Source organism: Pan paniscus, chromosome 2, assembly GCF_029289425.2.
Source record: "Pan paniscus chromosome 2, NHGRI_mPanPan1-v2.0_pri, whole genome shotgun sequence".
In the NCBI taxonomy this organism is placed as follows: Eukaryota; Metazoa; Chordata; class Mammalia; order Primates; family Hominidae; genus Pan; species Pan paniscus.
The window spans coordinates 51519103-51545218 of NC_085926.1; the positions used below are offsets into that span (position 1 = coordinate 51519103).

General features: G+C 46.1%; 1 protein-coding gene across 3 annotated transcripts in view; it reads left to right on the forward strand.

The window, feature by feature from the left end:
- The first annotated feature begins 886 nt into the window (after positions 1–886).
- Positions 887–26116, forward strand: part of LOC100995302 (RAD54 like 2) — a 171713-nt gene continuing 146483 nt past the window's right edge. The window contains exons 1-2 of one of the 3 annotated variants that reach the window (XM_008972172.5): positions 2128–2346; positions 4935–5087. The gene's annotated coding sequence lies outside the window, so the exon portion shown is untranslated. Of the gene's footprint in view, positions 2347–4934; positions 5088–26116 lie in introns of all 3 variants that reach the window. The other 2 variants (XM_003818792.6, XM_008972174.5) reach the window with 2 other exon arrangements.

Consider the following 26116-nt stretch of genomic DNA (forward strand, 5'->3'; position numbering starts at 1 on the left):
GAGCCTGCTGTTTCCAGAAGGAACACTCTATTAGTCTGTTCTCACACTGCTATAAATAAATGCCTGGCACTGGATAATTTATAAAGAAGAGGTTTAATTGGCTCATGGCTGTACAGAAAGCATGATGCTGGCATCTGCTGGGCTTCAGGGGAGGACTCAGAAAACTTACATTCATGGTGGAAGGCGAAGGGGGAGCGAGCACCTCACAAGGCTGGAGTAGGAGGAAAAGAGAAGTGGGGGGAGGTGCCATACACTTTTTTTTTTTTTAAGACAGCCTCACTGTTGCCCAGGCTGGAGTGCAGTGGCACAATCTCAGCTCACTGCAATCTCCGCCTCCTGGGTTCAAGTGATTCTCCTGCCTCAGCCTCCCGAGTAGCTGGGATTGCAGACACACACCATCATGCCTGGCTAATTTTTGTATTTTTAGTAGAGACAGGGTTTTGCCATTTTGGCCAGGCTAGTCTCAAACTCCTAACCTCAGGTGATCCACTTGCCTCGGCCTCCCAAAGTGCTGGGATTACAGGTATGAGCCACCGCGCCTAGCCGACACCATACACTTTTAAACAACCAGATCTTGTGAGAACTCACAAGAAGAGAACCAAAGGGACAGTGCTAAGCCATTCATGAAGGATCTACCCCCATGATCCCATTACTTCCCACCAGACCCCACCTCCAACATTGGGGATTACAATTCAACATGAGATTTGGGTGGGGACACAGATCCATATTAGATAGCAAAGTGCCTTTTGACAGGCAGAACCCTTTCATTACCTCCAGAAAATAATATAAATTAAAAATCAGGCATATATGTGTCTCAGAAGCCAAGGGGTTATGTAAAAATGGGAAATTTGAGAACACCTGAAAATTAGGATTTTTTTTTTGGAACACCTCCTGCAGATCTAAATTCCCATCAAGAGTTAGCTCCAAAAATAACCGCATCTGGTATCTTAGAGGTGTGAAGGCCTAGAAGAAAAGGAAAGTCGGGACGAGAAAGGAATTGCTATCCTCTTGATTTTATGAGTAAAATACAAAGCCTTCAAAGAAAGATGCACTTTCGTAATTTAAAACATCACTTTGTCCGCCAGAGGCGGTGGCTCACGCTTGGTGGCCCAGCACTTTGGGAGGCCGAGGTGGGCAGGATCACCTGAGGTCAGGAGTTCGAGACCTGCCTGCCCAATATGGCGAAACCCTGTCTCTACTAAAAATGCAAAAAATTAGCGGGGCGTGGTGGCGGGCGCCTGTAATCCCAGCTACTCGGGAGGCTGAGGCGGGAGAATAGCTTGAACCCAGGAGGCGGAGGTTGCAGTGAGCCAAGATCCCGCCACTGCACTCCAGCCTGGGCGACAAGAGCGAAACTCCTTCTCAAAAAAAAAAAAAAAAAAAAAAAATCATTTTGTCAACATTCACTTATTGGGAAGAGGAGAAGAGAACCTGAGGCTATAGTGGAGAGAGCCGTTACAGTCCCATCAGTAACTGGAGCCCACATGGCCACATGGCAGTAATTCCCAACTTGAGGAAGGAGAACCTGCATCCTTAACCTCCACCTGAGTGTCAGCAATCAAGAAAGCCCCCTTTTGCCTCTGCTTCTCTTCCAGGGAATTCTGAAGACAGCTTCACTTAACAGGAAACAGGATGGTAGGTGGGGACCGAGGGTGAAAAAGGAAGAGTTACATGATGCGCATAATTTCAAGGGCCCTTGAGGGCTGAGCACAACCTACGTTGGAGGCAATAGTAGCAGCAGCAGTGGCAGGATCAGTAACGATCGTACCCTGGTGTAGAGCTCCCTATCTCTGAGCTAGGTATTCGCATCACCTCATTCAATCCTAACAAGCCGCCTAGATTATTCCCAATGAGTAATGAGGAGAAACTGAGGCTCAATTGAGACGCTAAATGGCTGGCGAGTGCAAAACCATTCCGTTGGACCCACCCCTAGAACCATTCTCAGGCAGCTTCTGGCTTGGGATTTCTGTGCGGCATTCATTCCAGAAACGGTCCCATCCAGGCAGGAATCGCTGTACACCCGGCGCAGGGGAACGGCCTTCAGTCGGCTCTCAGCGGAACTTTCCTCTCCGCGGCGCGTGTTCCCGTCCGTGCGGTCGGGCGCGCGGGCCGGGAGGGGGACGCTTTCTGGCGCGGACCGTGAGCGGAGGCTGGCGAGCGCCGCCGCCGGTGGAGACCGACGCTTGGCCAGAGCCAGCCCGCGGCGCCCGGGCCTGGCCGGCTGCTTCCCGCCTCAGCCGCCGCCCCCGCCTCCGCCGCCGCAGACTTTGCCTAGGCGGGCGAAGCTGAACGTGAGGTCCCTCGGCCCTGCGCGGTCCGGCGCGGCCCGGAGCCGCGGCGCAGGAGGTGAGACGCCGGTGCCGGTTCCTCGCTCCCGGCCGGGGCCGCCGGGTCCCGCAACAATGGGGACCGACTGGAGACGCGGCCTGGGCCCCTGCCATGCAGTGGCTCGGGGCAGCTAGATGGACCCAGCGGCCCGGGCCTTCGGGGCACGGGGTCCCACCCGGGAAACTCCAGTGGCCGGAGGCTTGGCGGGGGTCTTGGGCCTCGACCCGGGGCCTCAGTGGCTTGATATTTGAGGATTTCGTAGCCGGGGAAGGGAGTCGTAGGGACACGGAGACTTAACTGTTGCCCCTCTGCGCTTTTGGCTCTGGATGCTGGCGCCCCGGAGGATGACCAGAGCGCGGTGTGGGGTTGGGAAAGTATTTGGAATTTTAGGGGCTTCTGTGTGTCTAATCCCTAAGGCGCATCTGGATGCGTCTCCCCGACCCCCTCTCCTGAGGTCTGGGAATTTGGCAGACTGGGGTCGGGCTGGGGCAGAAGAGGCATTGAGAGTTTAGCTTCCCTGAGGTAACTGGTGATGAGTTCCTGGAAAGGCAGGAGCTCAGCTGGGCACAAGAGAGTTAAGCAGAGAGCTGGATCCTCCGGGGCCCTGATGCACCCTGACGAGGAGTGGTTTTCAGGCAAGGAACTTATCACAGGAGTGAGTAGTGGCACACGGTGAGTAGTGCTAGCTGTCTTGTCGTTAGGGTGAGGCCGGTGGGAGTTGTGGTTTGGGGAGTGTAGAGGAGGGTTGATAGGCTACTGAGATTGGAGAATCAGCTTTATGTGGGTCATGGTGGTGGCAGCCTGGGAGATGAACAAGGAAACTTTGCAGAGTGGGCTTTCTGATGGAGAGTGACCTCTTACTGCGTGGGAGTGGGTGACTCAGATCTGTTAGGATTCCTGTTGCTTGCTAGGGATTGTGGCTGACTATATTGGTGGCTGAACATTGAGGTGGATGCAACTGGAAGGGTTATGTGGGGCTGGATGAGTTTGTTCCGACGTAGAGGACAGTGTGGACCTTTCTTTCTTACTCCAAGTCAGAGTGGTGACTGTCATTGACAACATTTTAAGTAAGGAATTTCTTTGTGGTATTTGGATCCAAAGCTTTTCTCTGTTCATTTTTTTCTTTCCTCCGTTGTTTTTGAATTGTGACTCATACTTTCTTTTCAGCACTGTGGCTATTGTTTGAAATGATAGACAAACTTAGACTTCATCATACATGTAAGTTCCAGGCGTTTTCAGTCCAATTCTTATAAATCTAAATTTAAAAGCTTCTTTTCACTAATTTGTGTGCCATTGTTTAATGTGTGCAACACTAAAGAAGGATAGGAAAACCCTAACATTTATGTTGTTAAATGGTCTTTCCATCCTTAAATCCATGAAATTTCATCTTCTCTTACTGCCATGAAGTGAGTTCGTTGAATCTGTTAAATCTTAGTGACTCTCATTTCAGCATCCTTGTTTACTCTCACAGGACATTGTCTTCACTAGAAGTATTATCCATCTTCAATGAATTTGGCCTGTACACTGTCTCCCTGTGACAATCTATATCATTGAAAGACAGTACGCAAACTCCAACTCTGAGGCCTGCAGCTGTGGGCCGGAGCTCTGTATGTATTATTCAGGCAAAAGTTGGTGTGTTGTCTGTAGGTGAGGTTTAAAGGGAACCCTACATGAACAAAAACAGTATCAGAATCATTGTACCTTCTGAGTTTAGAGTGGTAGGAAATATAGCCTAACTGGAGTCTAGTATAAACTTTCAAGTGCAATGTTAGGTAATTCTGTTTGTAGTTGTACTGATAGTTCTCATTATTGTAAACATTATCTTTTTCCTTAAGCTTTAAATAATTATTTTTCTTCAATGGTATTCTTTCTTTCTTGGCTGGGTGTGGTGGCTAACGCCTGTAATCCCAACACTTTGGGAGGTCGAGGCGGGCATATCACATGAGGTCAGGAGATTGAGCCTGCATGGCGAAACCCTGTCTCTACTAAAAATACAAAAATTAGCCGGGTGGGGTGGCATGTGCCTGTAGTCCCAGCTACTCTGGAGGCAGAGGGACAAGAATCACTTGAATCTGGGAGGCAGAGGTTACAATGAGCCGAGATCGTGCCACTGCACTCCAGCCTCGGCGACAAAGCGAGACTCTGACTCAAAAAAAAAAAAAAAAAAAAAAAGTAGTATTCTTTCTCTCTCTCCATTCATTCTTTCATAAATGAACATTTATTGCATTTTGCCAGGCACTGCTTTGGGCACCTCAAAAATGCTGATGATATTTTTTAACATTTTGTTAGGGGTAGTTCCTGGTTTAGAGGTGGTTATAGGTCTATGAAGAAAGAAGTGATTCAGGTATATCAAGCTTTTAATCAGTAAAGACATTGAATAAAGTTTTTATAATGTATTAATTTTGACTGGTGACAGTTAATTATCTTAACATCTCCATGGAGAAAGTTTAGCTATCACTGTGAGTTCATGCTGGTATGGGATTATTTTTGCACTATTTTATACACCTGTTAATTTTAAGTACTCCTGTAGACAAACCACAGGTAAAACATTTTGTTTTGGTGTATGTCTCAACGAGCAGTGATTTACAAATACTATATGTGTTCAGATTCCCCAGGAAGCCATCACACTCCTTCCCACTGTGGTTTTGGGAGCATGAAGGCGTTGCTTATCCCCTATGTCTGGTTCACTGTATGTAGGCTGGGAGTGTCTGCTGATCACTTGGAGTGCTGTCCCTTGGAACAGGAGGAGTAAGATTGAGGTAAGGCTCAGTCTGTTTGAAAGTCATTTGCTTCTTAATTTTTACTGCATAAAATATAATGTAAATCTGAATGTTTTTTGCTTTGTTACTCTTCATTCTGATCTATTAAAATGAAATTCTGCCTTTTGCTGTCTATCTCTCTGTGTATATATCTTGGGCAAAAATAAATGAAGAAATGTAAAATCAAGGTATTTAAATAATAAATGAATTCTTCAAAATAGCTCTCATTTTCCATCTGGACTATTCACTTGATCAAAGAAAATAAAAACTTGTTTACTTGTTGCCTTAAAGGCAAGGTGATTGCTTAAATAAATGTTTTTGGCCACCTCTTAGTTAAATGGATCAACTTCAGAAACTCTTGGAAATAAGGCTTAGAGTTTTCTATTTCTTTAGAAAAAGTCTGAGAGAAGAAATGTCTGGTACAATGGGAAGAGCTTGGTTTTTGGAGTCTTCCCACTTTTTCTTGCTCAATTTTTGACCCTTGATAAGCTGTTAACCTCTCTGAGCTTTGGTTTGGTTTTGTTTTTCCATCTGTAAAATGGGCCTAATACAGCCTTCTCTGCAGATTGCATCGAGGACTGGAGATGAGGGCCTCAAGCTTTGAGGGTGGTCAGTGCTGGTTGTCAGTAGTAGTTAATGTGTATTATTATATAGGACCTCTAATCTCAGTAGTATTAATAGTAGGAATGTGGCTGGGTACTGTGGTGCTGTGCAGGGTTCAAGTTCCCTTGTCTGATGAGGAAGGCAGCTGTCTGCACCTGTTGGCACTCTGGACAGGTGAGGAAATTTTGAGGTTGTCTTTTTTTTTTTTTTTTTTTTGAGACGGAGTCTTGCTCTGTTGCCCAGTCTGGAGTGCAGTGGTGCTATCTCGGCTCACTGCAAGCTCCGCCTCCCAGGTTCACGCCATTCTCCCACCTCAGCCTCCCTGGGATTACAGGCCTCCCGAGTAGCTGGGACTACAGGCGCCTGCCACCACACCCGGCTAATTTTTTGTATTTTTAGTAGAGATGGGGTTTCATCGTGTTAGCCAGGATGGTCTCGATCTACTGACCTCGTGATCCGCCCGTCTTGGCCTCCCAAAGTGCTGGGGTTACAGGTGTGAGCCACCGCGCCTGGCCAAGGTTGTCTTTATTCAGTGCTGGTAGGCAGGAGTCCACACTATAAAGTCCAAGGTCATTCCTGGCAGTAGAAGGTTTTTTCCTGACAGTTTGTATGGGGAAGCCAGGAGGTAACTGTTTGGCATGTTCTTGTTTGGAAACAGTGGGCTTTCCCATTGATAGAACACTAAAGTATAGCAGGCAGCATTGTGTTCTATATGGCCCCTGATCAGGACATTTCTCTGGCATTCTTCTGCTGGCACCAGAGACCTGGCTTTGGTGTTTTTGCCAGGAATTCTCCAGATGCAGGAGAGATTTGTCATTTTCTTTAATTGGGGCTACTTTGGTAAAATCTAGCACTCTGTTCAGACATGTTTTTGATGAACAGACTTAGTTATAGAACTTTCAGTTTTATTTTTTCCCAATAAGACAGGAAAAAAAAAAAAGTCCCACTAATATTCAAGAGAAAAATAAGTAGAGGCCAGAAGTGACTTGAAATAACTGGTCTCTAATTTCTTGCAGTCTTGCTGTAGTCAAATGCCCCCTCCATTCTGGTGGTCTTTAATTCCAGATAAGAGTAAATAATGGCCAGGCGCGGTGGCTCACGCCTGTAATCCCAGCACTTTGGGAGGCCAAGGCGGGCGGATCACCTGCGGTTGGGAGTTCGAGACCAGCCTGACCAACATGGAGAAACCCTGTCTCTACTAAAAATACAAAATTAGCCAGGCATAGTGGCGCATGCCTGTAATCCCAGCTACTCGGGAGGCTGAGGTAGGAGAATTGCTTGAACCTAGGAGGCGGAGGTTGCGGTGAGCAGAGGTTGTGCTAGTGCACTCCAGCCTGGGCAACAAGAGCGACACTCCATCTCAAAAAAAAAAAAAAAAAAAGAGTAAATAACATACCTCTGGTCTTTAACATCTAGACCCTGGCCTGTCTCTGCTTCAGCATCTCATAAGGACCTTTATGACCTGGCCCCTTCTTTATCTTCCTTTCTAGTTTTTCCTCTGCCACATTTACTCTGGCACGTGAGGCTCAGTTATAGTGAACTCCTTGAAGGTCCCAGCATTCTTAGCTATTCCTTCTGTGATATTTTGCTCTCTATTCTACAGCTTGGTCGACTCTAGGGCTTGAACCAGGAGTTCGGGCACCACCTTCTCTTAATAAAAGCCTTCCTTGATTCCCTCCAGGTTCAGCAGAATGCCTCTCTTCTGTATGACATTGGAGTCTGTGCAAGCTTTTATAATCATACTGTCCTGCTAAGTTTTGGTATTTTTTAAAAAAATTATATATATATTTTTTCCTCAAATTCCTTTTTACCATGTTTTGGTGTTTTTTTTTGTGTTTCCCATACCTAGTTTATTACCTACTTCAAGGCAGGAGCTTGTCTTGTTTATATCCCAGCACCTGACCATTTCTGGCACAGTGTAGCTACTTGGCAAATGTTTGTTGAGTGAACAAATGAATAACCTTTGCTTATGAAATAACAGGAGATCATTCACTGTGGAACTAGTGGTGTGATGAGAGTTCTGACTTCATGGCTGCATCTGATCCTGGCTGAAGCAGTATCTCTGCTTTTGTTTTTCCAGGTTGCTAAAGGCAACACTTTGTTGTGAGAATGTGTTGCTTATTCATTTGTTCATAATTTTGAGGCTGGAGGGCTATTACTTGCTTTTTTGGGTCTTGCAAACATTTCATTTGGGAGAAAATGTGACAGTTCTTCATTGGTATTGTCTGATCTTCTGCAAGCCATTTACTGCTCTGAGTGCTTTGTCTTCATATGTAAAGAAGTGATTAGTTGGTTTGGGCCACAGGGTATCTAGACAACTAACTACTGATAAGCCACCACCTGCTGGGAATGGGTAATGACTTGATTGATTGATTGGAGATGGAGTCTTGCTCTGTCACCCAGGCTGGAGTGCAATGGCACGATCTTGGCTCACTGCCTCAACCTCAACCTCCTCGGTTCAAGCTATTCTCCTGCCTCAGCCTCACAAGTAACTGGGACTATAGGTGCGCCACCATGCCTGGCTAATTTTTGTATTTTTAGTACAAAATTTCTCCATGTTGGCCAGGCTGGTCTTGAACTTCTGACCTCAAGTGATCTGCCCATCTTGGCCTCCCAAAATGCTGGGATTATAGGCATGAACCACTGTGCCTGGCCTGGGAATGGGTAATGGATTTAACACTAGGATATTGTGAATTTTGCTGCCTGGTTGGCCTTTTGGAGACCCATCTGAGCTCAGTGTCACCATATACAGGAAATAACGATTATTTGAGCAAACTTTATTCAGGAGTTAGAATTCAGTGACTATAAAATTATCTGTATCTGTTTTCTGCTCAGTCTAATACTGTACTAATTCTGAAGTGTCTGGAGCTGTATGTTCTGAGTTATTTACCTAGAAGTTACAGAATTGTGCCAATTTATTTAGTTACCCTCCTGGATCTTTTTTGTTGTTGTTGTTTTGTTTTTGAGACGGAGTCTTGCTCTGTCGCCCAGGCTGGAGTGCAGTGGTGCGATCTCAGCTCACTGCAACCTCTGCCTCCCGGGTTCAAGTGATTCTCCTGCCTCAGCCTCCTGAGCAGCTGGGATTACAGGCGCGTGCCACCACGCCTGGCTAGTTTTTGTATTTTTAGTAGAGTCAGGGTTTTACCATGTTGGTCAGGCTGATCTTGAACTCCTGACCTTGTGATCCACCTGCCTCTGCTTCCCAAAGTGCTGGGATTACAGGCGTGAGCCATGATGCCTGGCCACCCTCCTGGATCTTGGTAGTAAAATAACTTGAGTATACTATCTAAATTACTTTGAATTAGTTTTTTTAGGATTTTTTTTAAAATTTTAATTTTTTTTTGTTTTGAGACAGAGTCTCTCTCTGTCACCCATGCTAGAGTAAGTACAGTGGCATGATCATAGCTCACTGTAGCCTTGACCTCTCAGGCTCCAGCAATCCTTTCACCTCAGCTTCTTGAGTAGCTGGGAGTACAGGCATGCACGACCTTGCCTGGCTAATTTTTATATTTTTTGTAGAGGCAGGGGTCCCACTATGTTGCACAGGCTGGTCTCAAACTCTTGGGCTCAAGTGATCCTTCTGCGTTGGCCTCCCAATCAAATTAGTTTTTATGGGTGATTAGACTGCATAGAAATCCCTACTGAAGGCTGGGTGTTAGGAAGCTTATCAAAGCCTACATCAATTCTTTTTTTTTTTTTGGAGATGGAGTCTCACTCTGTAGCCCAGGCTGGAGTGCAATGGCATGATCTCAGCTCACTGCAACCTCTGCCTCCTGGGTTCAAGCGATTCTCCTGCCTTAGCTTCCCAAGTAGCTGGGATTACAGGTATGTGCCACCGCACCTGGCTAATTTTTGTATTTTTAGTAGAGACAGGGTTTCGCCATGTTGGCCAGGCTGCTCTTGAACTCTTGACCTCAGGTGATCCCCCCTCCTCAGCCTCCCAAAGTGCTAGGATTACAGGTATGAGCCACCACGCCTGGCCAAATGCAATTATTCTTTCATGCAAGTGACAAAATAGCAGACTGCAGAAAATAAAAGCATGAAAAGTAACTGTAGTTAGGTTAAAGATAAAAGTTGATATCAGATAAAAAGGAAAACTGAAGGCCAGGCACTGTGGCTCACGCCTGTAATCCCAGCACTTTAGGAGGCTGAGGCGGGCGGATCACCTGATGTCGGAAGTTTGAGACCAGCCTGATCAACATGGAGAAACCCCATCTCTACTAAAAGTACAAAATTAGCTGGGTGTGGTGGCACATGCCTGTAATCTCAGCTACTTAGGAGGCTGAGGCAGGAGAACCACTTGAACCTGGGAGGCGGAGGTTGTGGTGAGCCGAGATCGTGCCATTGCACTCCAGCCCAGGCAACAAGAGTGAAACTCCGTCTCAAAAACAAAAAACAAAAAACACTGAGGCACTTTAAATTTAGCAGTAGCTATTAAAAATTGATGACATTTTGTGAGCAGTGTTGAGAAGTTAGGAGGAAGTTGTTGAGGCCAGGCGCGGTGGCTCACGCCTGTAATCCCAGCACTTTGGGAGGCTGAGGCAGGCAGATCACCTGAGGTCAGGAGTTTCAGACCAGCTTGGCTAACATGGCGAAACCCTATCTCTACTAAAAATACAAAAATTAGCTGGATGTGGTGGTGCACGCCTGTAGTCCCAGCTACTTGGAAGGCTGAGGCAGGAGAATCGCTTGAATCCGGGAGGCAAAGGTTGCAGTGAGCCGAGATCTCACCACTGCACTCCAGCCTGGGCAACAGAGTGAAACTTGACTCTGTCTTTAAACAAAAAAAAGAAAGGAAGTTGTTGGTTGGCCAGGTGCAGTGGCTCATGCCTGTAATCACAGCACTTTGGGAGGCTGAGGTGGGAGGGTTGCTTGACCCCAGGAGTTTAAGACTAGCCTGGGGCAACATGGTGAGAGCTTGTCTCTACAAAAAAATTAAATAAAAATTAGCTGGGCAAGGTGACACACACCTAGAAGTTATGGACCACATCTGAGCTACCAGTCTCCCAGTTAGGAGATCGAGGCGGGACGATTGCCTGAACTCCAGAGATAGAGGCTGGAGTGAGCTGTAATTGTGCCACTATCCTCCAGCCTGGGTGACAGAGTAAGACTCTGCCTCAAAAAAAAAAAAAAAAAAAAAGGAAGATATTATAATATAGATTGAAAGCAATACAAACACAGAAAATTTCAGCCAGTGGAGGCACATTGGAGGTACTAACATGTGCTTATGGTTTTATAGTACCATCAATAGTAGGCGGAAATGAAAAATGTTTGCTTTACTGTGATAAGCATACTTTGCGTATGTATGATGTTGTAGTTTATAAAACACTTTTTTTTTTTTTTTTTTTTACATTTGAGACAGGGTCTGACTCTGTCACCCAGACTGGAGTGCAGTGGCATGATCTCAGCTCACTGCAGCCTCCACCTCCTGGGTTCAAGTCATCCTCCCTCCTCAGCCTCTTGAGTAGCTAGGACTAATGGCATGTGCCACTGTGCCCAGCTAATTTTTGTATTTTTTGGAGAGAGAGGATTTTGCCATGTTACCCAGGCTAGTCTCGAACTCCTGAGCTCAAGCGATTCACCCGCCTTGGCCTCACCAAGTGCGGGGATTACAGATGTGCCCAGCCTATAAAATACTTTCTTTCTTTCTTTTTTTTTGTTTTTGAGACGGAGTTTTGCTCTTTTTGCCCAGGATGGAGTGCAGTGGTACGATCTCGGCTCCCTGCAACCTCTGCCTCCTGCGTTCAAGCGATTCTCCTGCCTCAGCCTTCCAAGTAACTGGGATTACAGGCACCTGCCACCACACTCGGTTAATTTTTTGTATTTTTAGTAGAGATGGGGTTTCGCCATGTTGGGCAGGCTGGTCTTGAACTCCTGACCTCAGGTGATCTGCACATCTCGGCCTCCCAAAATGTTGGGATCACTGGTGTGAGCCACTGCGCCGGCCACTTTCTTTTTTTTGAGACAGAGTCTTGCTCTGTTGCCCAGGCTGGAGTGCAGTGGTGCGATCTCAGCTCACTGCAACCTCTGCCTCCCAGGTTCAGGCGATTCTCTTGCCTCAGCCTCCTGAGTAGCTGGGATTACAGGCACCCGTCATCATGCCTGGCTAATTTTTGTATTTTTGTAGAGATGGGGTTTCACCATGTCGGCCAGGCTGGTTTTGAACTCCTGACCTCAGGTGATCCGCCTGCCTTCGCCTCCCAAAGTGCTGGGATTACAGGCATGAGCCACCACGCCCAGCCAACATTTTCATATATATATTTACTTCATCCTCCCAACAACCCTGTGAGGCAAATATCCCCATTGTACAGATGAGGAAGCAAACCCGAAAAGGTGAAGTGGCTTGCTTTCCAGTACACAGAGCTGATAATAAGAAAAGCTGGGAATTGCTGCCTGTTTTCTGATTCTAAGTTTAGAGCCCTTTTTATGTCCTCATAAGATATTGTTAGGGCTTCAGTTTGGGATGACAGTCACCCCTTATTTCAGGCTGCTGGCCAATAGAGGATACACACAAGGAAGATAGTCCTACACAGTGAGTAGAATCTCTGCTCTGTCATAGCAGCCCAGTAACTCTGCCTTTTTTTTTTTTTTTTTTTTTTTTGAGATGGAGTCCTGTTCTGTTGCCCAGGCTGGAGTGCAGTGGCGCCATCTCCGCTCACTGCAACCTCCGCTTCCCGGGTTCAAACGATTCTGCCTCAGCCTCTCAAGTAGCTGGGATTACAGGTGCAGGCCACCATGCCCGGCTAATTTTTTTGTATTTGTTTTTTGAGACACAGTCTTGCTCAGCTGCCCAGGCTGGAGTGCAATGGTGCGATCTTGGCTCACTGCAATCTCTGCCTCCTGAGTTCAAGCTATTCTCCCTGCCTCAGCCTCCTGAGTATCTGGGATTACAGGCGCCCACCACCACGCCCAGCAAATTTTTGTATTTGTAGTAGAGATGGGGTTTTGCCATTTGGCCAGGCTGGTCTCAAACTCCTGGACTTCAGGTGATCCATCTGCTTTGGACCCTGAAAGTGCTGGGATTACAGGCGTGAACCACCACTCCCGGCCTAGCAGCCCAGTAACTCTGGAAGAGCTGGCTGCTGGAGGAACCTAGAGGGAGCTCTACTCTCTTCACAGATTGCTTAGTGGTCAGGAGACAAATCCAGAGCCAGGTGGACATAGTTCGGCAATTGAGGCCCATGAAACAAGTAGGAGTCTTTCTCCTAATGTATATTGTATAGAAATCGGAAGAAAAAGGCTGGGCGCGGTGGCTTATACCTGTAATCCCACCACTTTGGCAGGCCGAGGCCGGGGCGGGGCAGTGGGGGGAAATCACCTGAGGTCAGGAGTTCGAGACCAGCCTGGCCAACGTGGTGAAACCTCATCTCTACTAAAAACACAAAAATTAGCCAGACGAGGTGGTACACACCTGCAATTCTAGCTACTCGGGATGCTGAGGCAGTAGAATCACTTGAACCTGGAAGGTGGAGGTTACAGTGAACTGAGATCACGCCACTGCACTCCAGCCTGGGTGACAGAGCAAGTCTCCATCTCAAAAAAAAAAAAAAAAAAAAAAGGGGGTGGGGAAGGAAAATGGATGTATTCTGGCTTGAGCTCTGCTGTCATTGTGCCTTCCAGTCCCACTGTCTCCCACACCCTCTCTCTTCATTTTTCTTTCCCTGTGTTTCACCTACCTCCCCTACTAGCTTGGCTCTGGTTGGTCATGGTCCACAGTTCCAGTATTCCTTCCCCAGGTATTAGAACCCTTTGCTTCCCTGACTTTGTGCCCTGCCGGCTATGCTACTTGCTGTCTCTGAATTCTCTTGCCTGGCTGCTTTTCACTGCCCATAGGGTGCCCATTCCCAGTGTTTCTGGACAGTCAGGAAAATCAGCTGTCTTGGTTGCTGGTAGTTCCCACTGCCTCACTTGAGCTGATCGGTCTCTGCCCCTCAGGGTGCTCCTGTGCTGCCTCCTAAGGGTCCCATTTCCTATAGCAGCTGTTTACATGTTTCCCAAAGGTGCCTTTCCCCCAGGCTCTGGACCAGTGACCTCATTTTAGGGCTTGTGCTCTCAAATATTTTCCCCATTCTTTCTGTCACCATACTTTCGTCATCCAGTCTGTTGCTCTTAGAAAGTCCTTGACCTTTTTTCCCTGGTTACATAAACAATGTATGAGTACAGTAAAATTCAGGCATTTTTAAATAGGGAAAGGAAACCATAATTCCTTATCTCATTATTAACTACCATTAAGAATTTAGGCCTGCTGGGTGTGGTGGTTTAATGCCTGTAATCCCAACACTTTGGGAGGCCAAGGTAGGTGGATTGCTTAAGTCCAGGATTTCGAGACCCGCCTGGGCAACATAGGGAGGCTCTATCTCTACAAAAACACAAAAATTAGCTGAGTGTGGTGGTGTGCCCCTGTTTTCCCAGCTACTCAGGAGGCTGAGGTGGGAGGATTGCCTGACCCTGGGAGGTAGAGGATGCAGTGAGCTGCAATTGTGCCACTGCACTCTGGCCCAGGGCAACACAGTAAGATCCTGTCTCTAAAAATAAGTAAATAAAGTCCAGGCACGGTGGCTTACACATGTAATCCCAGCATTTTGGTTTGGGAGGCTGAGGTAGGCAGATCATTTTAGGCCAGGAATTCAAGAACTGCCAGGCCAACATGGTGAAACCCTGTGCTTACTAAAAATATAAAAATTAGCCGGTGTGGTGGTACATGCCTGTTAATCCCAGCTACTTGGGAGGCTGAGGCACAAGAATCCCCTGAACCCAGGAGGTGGAGATTGCAGTGAGCTGAGATGGCACCACTGTACTCCAGCCTAGGTGATAGTCATACTAACAAATTTGTGTACGTGTGTAAGAGAAAGTAATTCCTTTGTACAGAAATGGGGTTATAGTCTATCTACCTTTCTGTGACTTTTTTTTTTTCATTTAATCTTTTTTTGTTGTTGGGACAAGGTCTCAGTCTGTCACCTAGGCTGGAATGCAGTGGCATGATGATAGCTCTTTGTAGCCTTGACCTCCCAGGCTCAAGCAGTCCACCTGCCTCAGTCTCCTGAGTAGCTGGGGCCATAGGTGCATGCCACCATGCCCAGCTAATTTTTGTATTCTTTGTAGAGATGGGGTTTTTCTATGTTTCCCAGGCTGGTCTTGAACTCCTGGGCTCAAGTGATCTGCCTGTGTCGGCGCCCCAAAGTGCTGAGATTACAGGCATGAGCCATCATGCCTGGCCTAATTTAATTTTTTTTTTTTTAGGTGGAGTCTCACTTTGTCGTCCAGGCTATAGTGCAGTGGCACGATCTCGGCTCACTGCAACCTCCGCCTCCTGGGTTCAAGTGATTCTCGTTCCTCAGCCTTCCAAGTAGCTGGGATTACAGACATGTGCCACACGCCTGGCTAATTTTTGTATTTTTGGTAGAGATGGGGTTTCACCATGTTGGCCAGGCTGGTCTCGAACTCCTGACATCAAGTGACCCAACTGCCTCGGCCTCCCACAGTGCAAAGATTACAGGCGTGAGCCACTGCACCCGGCCTGTAGGATACATTTCTTTTTCTTTCTTTTTTTTTTTTTTGAGATGGAGTCTCGCTCTGTCGCCAGGCTGGAGTGCAGTGGTGCGATCTCGGCTCACTGCAACCTCCATCTCCTGGGTTCAAACGATTCTCCTGCCTCAGCCTCCAGAGTAGCTGGGACTGCAGGCACGTACCACCATGCCTGGCTAATTTTTGTATTTTTAGTACAGCGGGGTTTCACCATGTTGGCCAGGATGATCTCAATCTCTTGGCCTCGTGATCCGCCCTCTTCAGCCTCCCAAAGTGCTGGGATTATAGGCGTGAGCCACCACGCCCAGCCTAGGATACATTTCTGTAAGTATAAGTATTTCTACAAAGGTTTTGACACAGAAATTCTACTTATAGAAATGTATGCATGTTTAAAATTTTGTTAGATTTTATCACTTTCAAAAGATTGTATCAATTTATATTTCTCCCCGACACTGAACTTTATCAATATTTTTATTTATTTATTTGTTTATTTACCTAGCTATCTAGCTATACTTGCTAGAATAGGAATCAATTTTTTTTTGAGACAGAGTCTCGCTCTGTTGCCCAGGCTAGAGTGCAGTGGCAAGATCTTGACTCACTGCGAGCTCCGCCTCCCGGGTTCACGCCATTCTCCTGCTTCAGCCTCCCAAGTAGCTGGGACTACAGGCACCCGCCACCACGCCCGGCTGATTTTTTGTATTTTTAGTAGAGACGAGGTTTCACTGTCTTAGCCAGGATGTTCTCCATCTCCTGACCTCATGATCCACCTGCCTCGGCTTCCCAAAGTGTTGGGATTACAGGTGTGAGCCACTGCGCCTGGCCTTTTTTTTTTTTTTTTTTTTTTTTTTAAAGAGAGGGTCTGACTCTTGCTCAGGTTGGAGTGCAGTGGCACGATGATCATAGCTCACTGCAACCTCTGTCTCCTGGGCTCAAGTGATCCTCCCACCTCAGCCTCCTGAGGTAGCTGGGATTACAGGCGCTTACTACCATGTCCATTTTTTGTAGAGATGAAGTCTCACTATGTTGCCCAGGCTGATTTTGAACCTCTGGGCTCAAACAGTCCTCCCCACTTGGCCTCCCCAAGTGTTGGGATTACAGGTGTGAGCTACCATGCATGGCTGGGAATCAATATTTTGAATCTTTGCCAATTTGAAGCCTAGGTAACTAATTTTTATTTACATTTACTTATTGAAGAGGATGAGCATCTTTTCATGTGTTTATTTCATGTATGTATTTATTTCTTGTCCTTTGTCAACTTTTTGGCTGATTTAATTAATTTATTTTGTTGATTTGTGAGAATTTTTTGACTATTAGGAATTTTTACTTTGTGTGTGTTTTTTTGTTTGTTTGTTTTTCTGAGAGGGAGTCTCACTCTGTTGCCAGGCTGGAGGGCAGTGGGGCAATCTCGGCTCACTGCAACCTCCACCTCCCGAGTTCAAGTGATTCTCCTGCCTCAGCCTCCCAACTAGCTGGGACTACAGGTGCCCACTATCACACCCAGCTAATTTTTGTATTTTTAGTAGAGATGGAGTTTCACCATGTTGGCCAGGATGGTCTCGATTTCTTGACCTCGTGATCCACCCGCCTCCGCCTCCCAAAGTGCTGGGATTACAGGCGTGAGCCACTGCACCCGGCTTAACTTTGGTTTTAATAATAATAATTATAGCAGCTCACATACTGTATACAGGCATGCTTTGGAGATGTTGCAGGTTGAGTTCTAGACCATTACAATAAAGCAAATATTGCAATAAAGCCTGTCACACACATTTTTTGGTTTCCCAGTACATATAAAAGTTATGTGTACAGGCTTGGCATAGTGGCTTATGTCCGTAATTCCAGTACTTTGGGAGGTGGAGATGGGAGGATGACTTGATGCCAGAAGTTCAAGACTAGTCTGGGCAGCATAACGAGACCCTGTCTCTACAAAACGTTTTAAAAATTAGCCGAGTGTTGCAGTGTACACCTGTTTAGTCCTAGATACTCTGGAGGCTGAGGTGGAAGAATCACTTGCCAGCCCAGGAGTTTGAGTCAGCAGTATGCTATCATTGCACCACTGCGCTCTGGCCTGGGCGACAGAACAAGATCCTGTCTTAGAGGAAAGAAAAGTTATGTTTGCACCATACTATAGTCTATTAAGTTCCTAATAGCATTATGTCTAAAAAAGCAATGTATATACCTTAATTTTAAAATGCTTTATTGCCAAAAAATGTGAACAATCACCTGAGCCTTCAGGACTTGTAATCCTTTTGCTGGTTGTGGGTCTTGCCTAGACATTGATGGCTGCTGACTGATCAGGGTGGTGATTGCTGAAGATTGGAGTAGCTGTAGCAATTTCTCAAAATAAGACAACAGTGAAATTTGCTGCATCGATCAACCTTTCCTATCACAAAAGAGATCTCTGTAGGCTGGGCGTGATCAAGAGATCGAGAGCAGCCTGACCAACATGGTGAAACTCCGTCTCTACTAAAAATACAAAAATTAGCCGGGTGTGGTGGTGCGCGCCTATAATCCCAGCTATTCTGGAGGCTGAGGCAGGAGAATCTCTTGAACCCTGGAAGCGGAGGTTGCAGTGAGCTGAGATCGTGCCACTGCACTCCAGCCTGGGCGACAAAGCGAGACTCTTTCAAAAAAAAAAAAAAAAATTAGCTGGGTGTGGTGGTGCACAGGTGTAATCCCAGCTATTCGGGATGCAGGAGAATCACTTGAACCCGGGAGGCAGAGGTTGCAATGAGCCGAGATGATATTATTGCACTCCAGCCTGGGCAACAAGAGTGAAACTCCATCTCAATAAATAAATAAATAAATAAATAAATAAATAAATAAATGACATATGACGAAATAAAAATATTTTACCCAAAATACATTTCTTTGCTATATTTTGAAATCTGCAAAGCCATTGTTTGTGGTGGAAAATTTGCATCTGTAAAGAATCTCTATAAACACAACTAGATCTTTTCCCTTCCAGGCCCTCCCAGTCCTGAAGAGATTACCTGAGAGTCTAGTACCTTTTAAAGGTCTGACTAGGAAACAATTGCCACCTTTAAGACTTCATCTACATAATAAGAACCTTGGTCTCCACCATCCCTTCTCTTAACTCAGACCCTCATTTCTTTTCTTTTCTTTTCTTTTTTTTTGAGACAAGGTCTTCCTTTGTCTACCAGGCTAGAGTGCAGTGGTGCGACCTCTGCTCACTGCAGCCTCTGCCTCCCAGGTTCAAGTGATTCTCTTGCTGCAGCCTTCTAAGTAGCTGGGATGAAAGGTGTGTGCCACCATGCCTGGCTAATTTTTGTATTTTTTATAGTAAAAGGGTTTCGCCATGTTGACCAGGCTGGTCTCAAACTCCTGGCCTCAAGTGACCCGCCCACATCGGCCTCCCAAATGCTGGGATTACAGGTGTGAGCCATTGTGGTGGCCCCAGACACTCCTTTCTATTGATTCCAGATTTTTAGATGATAACCAATTGCCAATCAGAAAATCTTTAATCTGTGATATGTAAAGCCTCTCCCCTCCCCCACTGTAGTTGACCCACCTTTCTGGACAGAACTGATGTATACTTCACAGATACTGAGATGATGTTATATGTTTCCCTAAAATACATAAAACTGGCCAGGCATGGTGGCTCACACCTGTAATCCCAGCACTCTGAAAGGCCAAAGTGGGCAGATCACCTGAGGTCAGGAGTTGGAGACCAGCATGGCCAATATGGTGAAACCCTGTCTCTACAAAAAATACAAAAATTAGCCAGGCATGGTGGCACACATGTCTACTGAAAATAGAAAAATTAGCCAGGCATGGTGTTGCACACCTGTAATCCCAGCTACTCGGAGGCTGAGGCGGGAGAATTGCTTGAACTTGGGGGAGGCGGAGGTTGCAATGAGCCGAAATCGCACCACTGCTTTCCAGCCTGGGTGACAGAGTGAGACCAAGCTGTAACTCAACCACCATTGGCACATGTTATCAGGACCTGTTGAAACCGTGCCTTGGGCCATGGTCGTTCATTTTTGGCTCAGAATAAGTCTCTTTAAATATTTTACAGTTAGATCCATTTCATCGACAGTAATGAAAGAGTATATGCTCGTATTTACCCCCAGACACAAGTACTTTACTTACGTCAACTTCAGTGATGGTGACAAGCTGAAATTAAAGTCAAATGGTTGAATGTCAGAGCCTCCTCCCTTAACTGTGATATTACACAGCCCCTTTTGCATTCTAGTTTCAGAGTGTTACCTTTCTCTATATTCATTCTCCCAGAAGAGGTGGTCTTCATTGTTTTTTCAATCCAACCCGTTCCAATTGAATTTTATCTATTCCTGTTTCTTCTGTAACCTTGATTTACCTATTACATCCTTTGTAAGGTCCTCTTATAGTCTTTCCTAGCCTTGATCCCCTCCCCTTTTGTTTTTTCCTACATAAACGATAGGACCACAGTAACTGCTTAGCTCTGTGCCTCTCATGGTAGCCTAGCCTTCTTCTTTCTGTCCTCCTTTGGTTTGTTTTTTATCATCCTCTCATTAAGTTTTACTGCCATTTCCTTACCAACTGCCTTTTTTTGTTTTGTTCTGTTTTTGAGACAGGGTTTTGCTCTTTCACCCTGGCTGTAGTGCAGTGGTGCAATCTGCTCCCTATGGCCTCAACCTCCCTGGCCCATGCTATCCTCTTAGGCGGGTGCCACCATGGCTGGCTAGATTTTACTTTTTATTTTGTAGAGACAGGGTATCCCTGTGTTGCCCAGGCTGGTCTCAAACTCCTGTCCTCAAGTGATCCTCCTGCCTTGGCCTCCCATAGTGCTGGGATTACAGGTGTGGGCCACCTCACTCAGTGCCAACCAGATGCTTTATCTCTCTTTTATCTATCTCTCTTTTTTTTTGAGACAGAGTTTCGCTCTTGTTGCCCAGGCTAGAGTGCAGTGGCATGATCTCGGCTCACTGCAACCTCCGCCTCCCGGGTTCAAGCGATTCTCCTGCCTCAGCCTCCAGAGTAGCTGGGATTACAGCCATGCACCACCATGCCCGGCTAATTTTGTATTTTTAGTATAGACGGGGTTTCTCCATTTTGGTCAGGCTGTTCTCAAACTCCTGACCAAAGGTGATCCGCCCGCCTGTGCCTCCCAAAGTGCTGGGATTACAGGCGTGAGCCACTGCACCCGGCCCTATATATCTCTTAATCCTTTGTTGTCTGGCTTGGTCCTGCATTCCTCCTGAGCAATATCTCTGAGGTGAGTTCCTAGTTGCCTGGACCAAAGATTCTTTTCCTGATGTTTATTCTCCCTTGTTCTGACTAACTCCCCCTTTCCCATCATCCTTGCTGGGAGGGATGTTGCACATGCTTGGCATACACGTACAACTGTGGAGAGTATAGCATCATGAAGCATCATGTACCTGTCACCCAATTTCAACAATTATCAATACTTCCCCATCTTTTTCAATATATTCCCTATTTTTTGTTGTTGTTGGCTTTTTTTTTTTTTTTGAGACAGGGTCTCACTCTGTTGCCCAGGCTGGCATGCAGTGGCATGGCTCACTGTAGCCTCGACTTCCCAGCTCAAAGTATTCTCCAACCTCAGCCTCCTGAGTAGCTGGGACTACAAGTGCACACTGCCATGCCCAGCTAATTTTTAAATTTATGTAGAGATGGGGTCTCACCACATTGCCCAGGCTGGTCTCAAAACTCTTGGGCTCAAGCTATCCTCCTGCCTCAGCCTCCCAAAGTGTGGGATTACAGGTGTGAGCCACTGCACCAGGCTGTTGTTAGCATATTTTAAAGCTAGATCTAGACATTGACACTGAGTGTTTAATTAATAAGAACATTCTTATGTTCTTATTAATTACACGCCTGTAATCTCAACACTTTGGGAGGCTGAGGTGGGTGGATCACGAGGTCAGGAGTTTGAGACCAGCCTGATCAACGTGGTGAAACCCTGTCTCTATTAAATATACAAAAATTAGCCAGGCATGGTGGCGGGCGCCTGTAATGCCAGCTACTTGGAAGGCTGAGGCAGGAGAATCGCTTGAAACCAGAAAGTGGAGGTTGCAGTGAGCCGAGATTGCGCCACTGCACTTCAGCCTGGGTAACAAGAGGGAAACTCCATCTCAAAAAAAAAGAACATTCTATTTTATTTTTTTGAGACAAGGTCTCGCTCTGTTGCAGTGGCACAATCTCTGCTCATTGCAACCTTCACCTCCCAAGGCTCAAGTGATCCTCTCACCTCAGCCCCGGGAGTAGATGAAACCACAGGTGTGTGCCATCATGCCCAGCTAATTTTTGTATATTTTGTAGAGAGAGGGTTTTACCGTGTTGCCCAGGCTGGTCTCAAATTTATAAGCTCAACCAATCTGCCCACCTCAGCTTCCCAAAGGGCTGGGATTACAGATGTGAGCCACCGCCCCTGGCCGATTTGTTTATGAATCTTATCAAGTCTGGCTTGTAAGGCTCTGTTTAGGGCAAAGTAGAATTTACTGATTGACCTAATCCATGCCCTCAGCCCAAATTTCTCCACCAGAGACGTGTGACCTGCCCTTATCTGTCAGTTGGCTCCTGTTTTAAATGTTTTAAAATTTTTCTTAGATTAAATGTTTAAAAAATTTCTTAGATGTTTAGAGGAAGACTATTTTTTTCTAATCAAAATCATGTGCCATAGCAGCATCTTAAATATCAATTTCATTTCAAAGGGACTTTGGCAAGCCTTTCTCCTTTGAAGGTCCACTTCTCTCTCTCTCTCTCTCTCTTTTTTGAGACAGAGTCTCGCTTGCTGTGTTGCTCAGGCTAGAGTGCAGTGGCGTGATTATGGTTCACTGCAGCCTCAACTGCCTGGGTGCAAGTGATTCCCCCCACCTTAGCCTCCCAAGTAGCTGGGACCACAGACATGTACCACTATGCCTGGCTAATTCTTTAATTATTGTAGAGATGGGGGTCTTGCTATGTTACCCAGGCTGGTCTTGAACTCCTGGGCTCAAGCAATCCTCCCATCTCTGCCTCCCAAAGTGCTGGGATTACAGGCATGAGGCACCATGCTGGCACTTCTCTTACTGTCCCATAAGTGGAATAGCAAAGAATGCCTTGTGAAGTATACAGTCAATACATTCCTTAATAGAAATCAACTGTGTAATAGTAGCAGCATCAACAAATAGCCTATTTATTTTTGAGACGGAGTCTCACTCTTGCCCAGGCTGGAGTGCAGTGGCATGATCTTGGCTTACTGCATTCTCTGCCTCCCACGTTTAAGCAATTCTACTGCCTTAACCTCCCTAGTAGCTGGGATTACAGGCGTACACCACCACACCTGGCAAATTTTTTGTATTTTTAGTAGAGAGGGGGGTTTCACCATGTTGCCCAGGCTGGTCTCAAACTCCTGACCTCAGATGATCCACCATCCTTGGCCTCCCAAAGTGCTGGGATTACAGGCGTGTATTAATGGCGTGAACCACTGCGCCTGGCCGACAATAGCCCACTGAAATGGAAAGGGTTACTCTTTCACATTTAATGTGTCTAAATTTTATCTCTACTGATATTCTCCCCAGGTTATACTCTCCAGCTTCCTAACCTCTCGTAAGGAATCTTGAATCTTAATGAGGGTAGAACATTTGGCTTTTTGTGCTTGCATAAATCTTTCATGTTACATAAATAACATGGAGAATATTTATGTCCCAGATATCTTAAATTTAGTAAGTTTGGTGTCTTACACTTGGTAACTCGGTGCCTCTCCTGAGTGCTTCAGATCCAAACTGATTCATCCCACTGCCTCACTTGATTCCACTTGATTATGGATGGGTCTTTCCATCTGGGTTATTCTAGCTTCCTCAGAGCTCTTCCCTTCCCTACTGTTTTATCCACTCATTGTAGATTTGGTTTATCCAGTTTTGTCTGTGAGGAATGCATGTTTTCTGGGCTTGGGGCCAAATTTTTACTTAACTTTTGGGTAAAACTGTATCCCAGCTGCTGTTCTAGAGATGAGCTCTCTGAAACCAGTTTTATTTGTTTAGGAACCAGATAGCACATATTATGGTGGAAGATGTTATACCCATATTGAAAATAAAAACAATCTTGCTCCAAGTGGAACACCGGTTGTCTGCATGAGAGCCAACGTACTGATGAGTACTGGGCAGTTTCAGCTACAGGAGCTTCCAAATGGGCTACAGATATGATAAGGCTATGTAGTATTTTTGTAAGAGATACTGTTTTGTATGTTTCACATCTATGTAGGATTTGTTTGTGATGTGCTGCTGTTGAGTGATTGCCATGTTGTATGCTGTGTGAGTCCTCACAGCACAGAGCTGTGGATGCCATTATGCCAGTTGTACAGATGAGAAACTAAGTGATCTGCTCCAGTTAAGTGGTGCTGTTAAACCAGGTATCTGACACCAAAGAGCTCCCACCCCATGATATACCTATGGCCTCTTCAGCAGTGTTGATAGTAAAAGCTGAAATATGTGTGGCATCTGGTCTTCAACCTGGGCTTGTGTTTGAGGAGGAGGTCACAATAGCACTCTAGGCCCTGGTTAGGGAAACCTGGAAAAGAAACCTCATGGGTCTTTTACTCTTTTATTGAGGTTTGAAGAGCAATACTTTACTAGCATAGTTTATTTTACCTTCCAAATCATTTTCTTTTTTTTTTTTTTTTGAGATGGAGTCTCGCTCTGTCACCTAGGCTGGAGTGCAGTGGTGCAGTCTCTGCTCACTACAAGCTCCGCCTCCTGGGATCATGCCATTCTCCTTCCTCAGCCTCCTGTAGTAGCTAGGACTACAGGTGCCCACCACCACGCCTGGCTAATTTTTTATATTTTTTAGTAGAGACAGGGTTTCACTGTGTTAGCCAGGCTGCGATCTCCTGACCTCGTGATCCGCCTGCCTCTGCCTCCCAAAGTGCTGGGATTACAGGTGTGAGCCACCGTGCCTGGCCCCCCAAATAGTTTTCAAATCTGGCCTTTCCTCTGGCTTTTTAACTGGCCTTCTATTTTCAATCCCCTTTTATTCCGCCTTCCACATTTCTTCCAGCAAATTTTTTTTTTCTAGGCCATGTTTTGAATACAATGTGCTAAATACTGAGCCAGGTATCTTTATTGTAGAATTTATATTCCTTCACCACTTGATCCTCTTAAGAAAATTTGAAGGTAGGGAATATCTTCATTTTACAAGTGAGGAAACAAACTGTGGTCCAAAGAATTTAAGTAGCTTGCTGAAGCTCATGTAGCAAAATGAGCTGGTACTTGTTTTCAGTTTGAAACTGTGCTTTTAAGCATTAACATTCTATGCCACAGAGTGACCTTTATAAAAGACGGATCTGCTTATACCATTCTGCTCTTGCTTGGAGGCTAAAATCCTATCTCCTTAGCAGGTCTCCAGGTTGCCCTATGTTCTTGGCCCTGTTACTTCTCCAGGCTCATTTTCTACTCTTCTCCCATACTTCCTACTTTATGCTTTAGTAATACAGACTGCTTGGATTTCCTTGAAAACATTCTGCTTTCTTGTCTCTGAATCATTGTTCATGAAATTCCCTATCTTTTTTTTTTTTTTAGGTGAGATAGAGTTGCTCTGTTACCCAGGCTGGAGTGCAGAAATGTGATCTCGGTTCATTGCAACCTCCACCTCCTGGGTTCAAGTGATTCTCCTGCCTCAGCCTCCCAAGTAGCTGGGATAACAGGCATGTGCCGCCATGCCCGGCTAATTTTTGTATTTTTAGTAGAGACGGGTTTCACCATGTTGACCAGGCTGCTCTTGAACTCCTGACCTCAGGTGATCTGCCCGCCTCTGCCTCCCAAAGTGCTGGGATTATAGGCGTGAGCCACCACGCCCGGCCGAAATTCCCTTTTATCTTTTTCTTTTTTTTTTTTTGAAACAGAGTCTCACTCTTTTGCCCACCCTGGAGTGCAGTGTTGCAATCACGGCTCACTGCAGCCTCAACCTCCCAGGCTCAAGCAATCCTCCCACCTCAGCCTCCTGAGGAGTTGGGACCACAGGAGCATGCCGCCATTCCTGGCTAATTATTTTATTTTATTTTTTGTTCCCTATGTTGCCCAGACTGGTCTTGAATTCCTATGCTTAAGCAGTCCTTCTGCCTCAGCCTCCCAAAGTGCTGGAATTACAGGTGTGGGTCATCACGCCTGGCTTGGCTGATTTTTTTTATTATTTATTTATTGTTGAGACAAGGTCTCACTTTGTTGCCTAGGCTGGAGTGCAGTGGCGCAATTGTGGCTCACTGCAACTTTGACTTCCTGGGCCCAAGCAATCCCCCCACCTCAGCCTCCCAAGTAACTGGGACTATAAGTGTGTGGCACCCTGCCCAGTTAATTTTTTTTTTTCCCCCGAGACGGAGTCTCACTCTGTCGCCCAGCCTGGAGTGCAGTGGTGTGATATTGGCTCACTGCAACCTCTGCCTCCTGGGTTCAAGCGATTATCGTGCCTCAGCCTCCCAAGTAGCTGGGACTACAGGTGTGAGCCACCACACCCAGCTAATTTTTGTATTTTTATTCTTTAAATTTTTTAAATTTTATTTTTTTTTGAGATGGAGTCTTGCTCTTGTTGCCCAGGCTGGAGTGCAGTGGCGTGATCTCGGCTCACTGCCACCTCCACCTCCTGGGTTCAAGCAATTCTCCCGCCTCAGCCTCCCAAGTAGCTGGGATTACAGGCACCCGCCACCATGTCTGGCTAATTTTTGTATATTTAGTAGAGACTAAATAAACATGTTGGCCAGGCTGGTTTTGAACTCTGGACCTCAGGTGATCTGCCCGCCTGGGCCTCTGAAAGTGCTGGGATTATAGGTGTGAGCCACTGTGCCCTGCCATTTTTTGTATTTTTAGTACAGACAGGGTTTCACCATGTTGGCCAGGCTGGTCTTGAACTCCTGACCTCAGGTGAGGAGGTCACCCGCCTTGGCCTCCCAGAGTGCTGGGATTACAGGCATGAGC